Here is a 7,273-nt window from a genome sequence, read left to right as displayed (position 1 = left end):
GGGATACTGCATCCTGAATTCCCCTAACACCAACCTGTCCTTCTGTTCCCTCTCCTCAGGATAAACTACTTATGTGACCCATGAAGAGCCAATGTTGGGCAGCTCTCTGTTCACTGGGAAAGGGTTTCTGAGCCAGCATGTTAGTTCAAATATACTTCAAAATTAAGAACATGGATTCTGGACACAAACCACCTGGATTTGATCTCAAACTTTGTAACTTACTAACAGTAAGATATCTTTGAGGAAACCACCAAATTTCTTCTTGCCTCAGTTACTCCCACTGTAAAAAAGGAGTAATAATATTACCAGTCCTAGAGGTTTTTTGCAATATTAAATATGTTAATAAGTATAAAATGGTTGTATGAAAATCTGGTATAGATTTTATTTGGAAGCCTATATCACTGATGATATGTCTTGGAATAGGAAGGTCAAATGCTACATCACTGCTCATTACTAGATTTGTGACCTTGTATATTTCACTTCATTCATCTGACTTTATGTTTCTCATTAGTAAAATAAAACGAAATGAATTATTTCTACTCCTGTTATCTCATACTGACTTAAGGGATATTTTGCAGAGTCTTGGGCACACAGCAGCCATCATCACATAATAAGTTTCAGAAGCAGGACTATGAGTCCACTATTATTGCATTTTCCTAAAGAGGTGATTGAACTATGAAGCTAGGTGCTGACAGAGGTACTCTGTTCCCATTGCTTTCTCTTTTAAATGGGGAAAGCATAATAGTGATCTTGCTCAGGAGAATATATGCTTGGAGCTGTGATTTCAGTTTTTTTTTAAATTTTGTTTTATTGCTTAAAGTATTACAAAGAGTATTACATATGTCTCCTTTTGTCCCCTCCCCCCTACCCCCCAGTGTCTTATGTCCATTGGTTATGCTTATATGCATGCATACAAGTTCTTCGGTTGATCTCTTACCCACCCCTCCCGTCCCCCAAGCCTCCCCAGCCTTCCTGCTGTAGTTTGACAGTCTGTTCGATGCTGCTCTGCCTCTGTATATATTTTTGTTCATCAGTTTATAATGGTCTTTATTATCCATACATGAGTGAGATCATGTGGCATTTTTCTTTCATTGAATGGCTTATTTCACTTAGCATAATGCTCTCCAGTTCCATCCATGCTGTTGCAAATGGTAAGAATTCGTTCTTTTTTACAGCAGCATAGTATTCAATTGTGTAGATGTACCACAGTTTTCTAATCCATTCATCTACTGATGGGCACTTAGGCTGTTTCCAGGTCTTCGCTATGGTAAATTGCACTGATATGAACATAGCGATATATCCTTTCTGATTGTTGTTTCTCATTTCTTGGGATATATTCCTAGAAGTGGGATCAATGGGTCAAATGGGACTTCCATTCTTAACTTTTTGAGGAAACTCCATACTGTCTTCCATAGTGGCTGCACCAATCTGCATTCCCACCAGCAGTGCACAAATGTTCCTTTTTCTCCGCATCCTCTCCAGCAGTTGTCGTTTGTTGATTTGTTTATGATAGCCATTCTGACAGGTGTGAGCTGGTACCTCACTGTTGTTTTGATTTGCATCTCTCAGATGATTAGTGATGTTGAGCATGTTTTCATATGTCTCTTGGCTTTCTGAATGGCCTCTTTCGAAAGTGTCTATTTAGGTCCTTTGCCCATTTTTTGATTGGATTGTTTATCTTCCTTTTGTTAAGTTGTATGAGTTCCCTGTAAATGTTGGAGATTAAACCCTTATTGGTGATAACATTAGCAAATATGTTCTCCCTTGCAGTGGTCTTTTTTGTTGTTTTGTTGATGGTTTCTTTTGCTGTGCATAAGCTTTTTATTTTGATGTAGTCCCATTTGTTTATTTTTTCTTTAGTTTCCAATGCCCTAGGAGCTGTATCGGCAAAGAAATTGCTTCAGCATATGTCTGAGATTTTGTTGCCTTTGGATTCCTCTAGTATTTTTATGGTTCCCCCTTCTACATCTAAGTCCTTTATCCATTTTGAGTTTGTTTTTGTGTATGGTGTAAGTTGGAGGTCTAGTTTCATTTTTTTGCATGTATCTGTCCAATTTTCCCAACACCATTTATTGAAGAGACTGTCTTGACTCCATTGTATGTTCTTGACTCCTTTGTCAAATATTAATTGAGCATATTGGTTTGGGTTGATTTCTGGGTTCTCTATTCTATTTTATTGATCTATATGTCTGTTCTTGTGCCAGTACCAGGCAGTTTTGAGAACAGTGGCTTTGTAATACAGCTTGATATCTGGTATTGAGGTCCCACCTACTTTGTTCTTTTTTCTCAGGATTGCTGCAGCTATTTGGGGTCGTTTTTTATTCCAGATGAATTTTGGAGAGTTCGTTCTAGGTCTGTGAAACATGCCGTTGGCATTTTAATGGCGAGTGCATTTAATCTATAGATTGCTTTGGGTAGTATGGACATTTTAATGATGTTGATTCTACCAATCCATGAACATGGTATGTTCTTCCATCTGTTTATGTCTTCCTCTATCTCTTTTTTCAGCATCCTATAGTTTTCTGAGTAGAGGTCTTTTACCTCTTTTGTTAAGTTTATTCCTAGGTATCTTAATTTTTTTGGTGTGATGGTAAATGGGATTGCTTTTTTAGTCTCTGTTTCTGTAAGTTCACTATTGGTGTATAGAATAGATTTCTTGGCATTAATTTTGTATCCCGCTACATTGCCAAAGTCATTTATTAAGTCTAGTAGTTTTTTGATGGAGTCTTTAGGGTTTTCTATGTACAGTATCATGTCATCTGTGAATAAGGACAGTTTTACTTCTTCTTTTCCAATTTGGATGCCTTTTATTTCTTCTTCTTGTCTAATCGAATGGCTAATACTTCCAGTACTATGTCAAACAGGAGTGGTGAGAGTGGGCATCGCTGTCTTGATCTGGTATTTCTTCTGTCCATTCTGATCCATCTCTGGAAGAGGGATCTCCAGCTGCATGCCAGCGGTGCCTGGATGGCCAACAGTGTTTCACCTTTGAAGTAATTGCAGATGTCCTTATGAGTCACCTAGGAAAACCTGCTGTTGATGGCATCATCCATCACATTTCTGATGCTATGCTGCAGCCACGACATCTGCTGACCAGTTCCCTTTCCTTCAGGTCCAGGTCCTTGACCTTGATTCTGAGGTCTCTCAGTCTCTCCAGGACTTCCTTCGTGTTTCAGCCAGTGCCCACACCTTTCCACTAGATGCTGTTTTTTGATTTTTTCTCTATTAGGTGGATCCCTTCCAAGACCTTGGTGATATCATAAATTCTTCTTTTCTGCTTTACAGCCAAAGTATCTGCAGCTGTCTTGACGTCCCACACACCATCCTGAGCTTCCTACAGCAGCCACATGAACTTGGCAGTGACACATATGCTTTATTTTTAGGTGAGAGTAATGGTATTCTGGAGCTGGCTTGCATAGGCTAAAAAGAGGTAATGGTGAGCATCTCTTTTCACCTCTGCATTCAGTTACATCACATTGGTAGATTGAAATAAGCTATGACAGGAGTATGTTCACCAAGGTAATAATTTATTGCTTTAAATCAAAGCCTTTAATCCCCTGGGAAGCCAATGATTTACCATTTACCAGCACACTACTGGGCCAGGTTAAACCTAATTCCATAACTCAATAAACATGTTACAAGAAAAGAAAACTACAGACTAAAATTATATACGAACATTATCGTAGGCATCTTCAACATAATATCAACCAATATAACACTGAAAAAAAAGAAAATATCAAGTAGAATATGGAACTATGATTGACATTTTAGGAATAGAGTATTGGCCTGAAAAGTTAGTTAAATATTCCAAATCAGTCAATGTAGCTTACCAATTTACTAAAATAAGGAGAAAAACCAGGTGATGTTATCACCAGATGCAGAAAAATATTTTAATTAAATTTAAATTGATAAATATTTCAGCAATTTAGAAACATAATTAAACTTCAATTTGATTAAGAGCATCTATTAAAAACCTAGAGCTAACAACATACAGGGGTGAGGCAAAAGTAGGCTTACATTTGTGAGTATGCAATACACAGAGTTTACTCTTACATTATTATTTATTTATTAATTATTATATTATTTATACTTACTAACCTACTTTTCCCCACCCATGTATATAAAGGTAAATTATCAATAGTTTTTTCTTAAAGAAAATTGAGAAGAAAAGTAGTCCACTACCACTACTTTTATTGACCATTATAATAAACTAGAGGCCCAGTGCACAAAAATTGGTGCACTCGGGGGGTCCCTCAGCCTGGCCTTTGCCTTCTCGTAGTCTGAGACCCCTCGGGGGATGTCCACCTGCTGGCTTAGGCCCGCTTCCCAGGGGATTGGGCCTAAACTGGCAGTCAAACATCCCTCTGGCAGCCTGGGAGCCCTCGGGGGTGTCCACTTGCCAGCGGGGAGCAGGCCTAAGCTGCAGTCGGACACCCTAAGCACTCTTAAGGAGGTGGGAGAGGCTCCCACCACTACCGCTGTGATGGCAGCCATCAGCCTGGCTTGTGGCTGAGCAGAGCTCCCCCTATGGGAGCACACTGACCACCAGGGGGCAGCTCCTGCATCGAGCTTTGGCCCCTGGTGGTCAGTGTGTGTCATAGTGACCAGTCATTCCCACTCGTTCTGCTGTTAGGGTCAATTTTCATATTACCCTTTATCTATATAGGATAGAGGCCTGGTGCAAGGGAGGGATCCTGCTGGTTTGCCCTGAAGGGTGGCCCGGATCAGAGTTTTGGTCCCGCTGGGGTGCCTGGCCAGCCTGGGCAAGGGGCTGATGGCCGTTTTCAGGCTGGCCACGCCCCCTGGTGACCCAAGCTCCCAGCAGCTTTTTTTTTTTGAGGAAGTATCTGGGATTTGTTTATCTTCTATAATTGAAACTTTGTACCCAGGTCTGGCCAGGGTAGGTGGGAAGCTTGGCTTCCTCTGTCGCCTGGGCAACCCAAGCCTCCTGCTCGCTCCAGCTCCTGGCCACGGCCAGCTGGAAGCAGGTATCTGGGATTAATTTATCTTCCATAATTGAAACTTTGTAGCCTTGAGCGGAGCTGAGGGCTGGCCAGGGCAGGTGGGAAGCTTGACTTCCTCCATTGCCAGGGGCAACCCAAGCCTCCTGCTCGCTCTAGCTCTGTGGCCTCTGCCATCTTTGTGATGGAGTGATGGTTAATTTGCATATTATGCTTTTATTAGATAAGATGTTCTATCCAATTCAAAAAAGCAAGAAAAAGAAAGCAAACATATTAAGATTAGAAAGTAAAATGTAATTTTTTTATTGATTTCAGAGAGAGGGAAGGAGAGAGACAGAGAAAGATAGAAACATCAATGATGAGAGAATCATTAATGGGTTGCCTCCGGCATGCCCCCTACTGGGCATGTGCCTTTGATTGTAATCAAACCCAGGACCTTTCAGTCTACAGGCCGACACTCTATCCACTGAGCCAAACCGGCTAGGGCAAATGTAATTTTTTTATTAGCAAATTATGATTACACACAAAAATTCAAAAGACTCTATAAATAACTGCCAGAACTAATACATAAGCTTGGCAATGTAATAGTAGCTAAGTCAATATACACAAAATCAATAGTATTTCCAAATACTAGAAACAAAAATTAGAAAATATAATTTAAATGATGCATGTACAACAGCATCAAAGCATTAAATATCTAGTTAAAAAAAGTTGATAGCCCTAACTGGTTTGGATCAGTGGATAGAGCGTCAGCTTGTGGACTGAAGGATCCCAAGTTTGACTCCAGTCAAGGGCATGTACCTTGGTTGTGGGCACATCCCCAATAGGAGGTGTGCAAGAGGCAGCTGATCAATGTTTCTCTCTCATCGATGTTTCTAACTCTTTATCCCTCTCCCTTCCTCTATGTAAAAAATCAATATCTATCTATCTATCTATCTATCTATCTATCTATCTATCTGTCTGTCTGTCTGTCTGTCTATCTATCTATCTATCTATCTATCTATCTATCTATCTATGTATCTATAGATAGACATCTAGTGTGTTAACTAAGATACTTAGATGACAGAAATTAAAGAAGACCTACATAAAAGAGAGAGATACCATTCTGTCATCTTGGATGCTTCAATATTTTTTAAATGTCAGATCTCAATAAAATTCCAAACAAAAATCCCAGCAAGGCCCTCGCTGGTTGAACTCAATGGATAGAACGTTGGCCTTGGGACTGAAGGATCCCAGGTTGAGTTCCGGTCCAGGGCACATGCCTGGGTTGCGGACTCGATCCCCAGTAGGGGGCGTGCAGGAGCAGCCGATTGATGATTTTCTCTCATCATTGATATTTCTATCTCTCTCTCCCTCTCCCTTCCTCTCTGAAATTAAATATATATATATATAATTTTTTTAAAATCCCAGCAAGATTTTTGTTAGTTTGTTTGTTTTGTGGAAAATGGGTGGAGGGGAATAGCCAAAGACTCCTAAGTTTTTCAGCTATGTTTAGCTTTTTAAGACTATTCACATGCTATTCATTGATAATAAAAAATTAATGTAAAACTTCTTGATGTGCCCTACATTTTTTATGCCATGTGACAAGCTAGATAGTTCAGAAGAGAACCTGAGATACAAACTTTACAAACATCAACTTTATTTTATTATATTTTACTTTATTTTTCAACCACAATTTACATTCAATACCATTTCACACCAGTTTCAGATCTACAGCAAAGTGGCCAGAAAACCATTCACTCTACAGGTGGGTGCTGCCCCTGCCCCAAGCACCCACCTAGCCCCATATTCAGTTATCTCAACATTATTGACTGTATTTTCCATGCTGCAAAATGCATCTCTGTGGTTTTTCTGCAACTATCAATTTGTACTGCTTAATCCCTTAACTTTTCTCACCCAGCCTCCCAAATCTCCTCTCCTCTGACAGCTGTCAGTCTATTCTCTGTTTCTATGAGTTTTGTTATTTAGTTTATTTTGCTCATTAGACTCCACATATAAGTAAAATCATATGTTATTTGTCTTTCTCTGACTGGCTTATTTTACTTAGCTTAATGCTCTCCAGGTCCATCCATGCTATCACAAAAGGTAAGATTTTCTTCTATTTTACAGCTGGGTAGTATTCCACTGTGTAAAGGTATCACTCATCTACTCATAAGGGATGGGCACAGGAGAAAATCCAATAGAGACTGAGTGGGAAGAAGTGGGAATCAATCTCAGAGAATGGGTATCTAGAAACCAGAGAAAGAAGAGTTCAGAAAAGAATTTGTCAACATCACCAAATGCCCTAGTAAAGTCAAGTAAGATAAGGTTTA

The 7,273-nt window shown here is 39.7% G+C and overlaps 1 pseudogene; it reads right to left on the bottom strand.

The window, feature by feature from the left end:
* Positions 1-271: 271 nt before the first annotated feature.
* On the bottom strand, positions 272-6,785 carry LOC132231882 (transcription factor E2F5-like; annotated as a pseudogene).
* Positions 6,786-7,273: the final 488 nt, after the last annotated feature.

The sequence above is a fragment of the Myotis daubentonii genome, chromosome 3 (assembly GCF_963259705.1).
Source record: "Myotis daubentonii chromosome 3, mMyoDau2.1, whole genome shotgun sequence".
Lineage (NCBI taxonomy): Eukaryota > Metazoa > Chordata > Mammalia > Chiroptera > Vespertilionidae > Myotis > Myotis daubentonii.
This window is presented reverse-complemented; position numbering and strand designations above follow the sequence as displayed.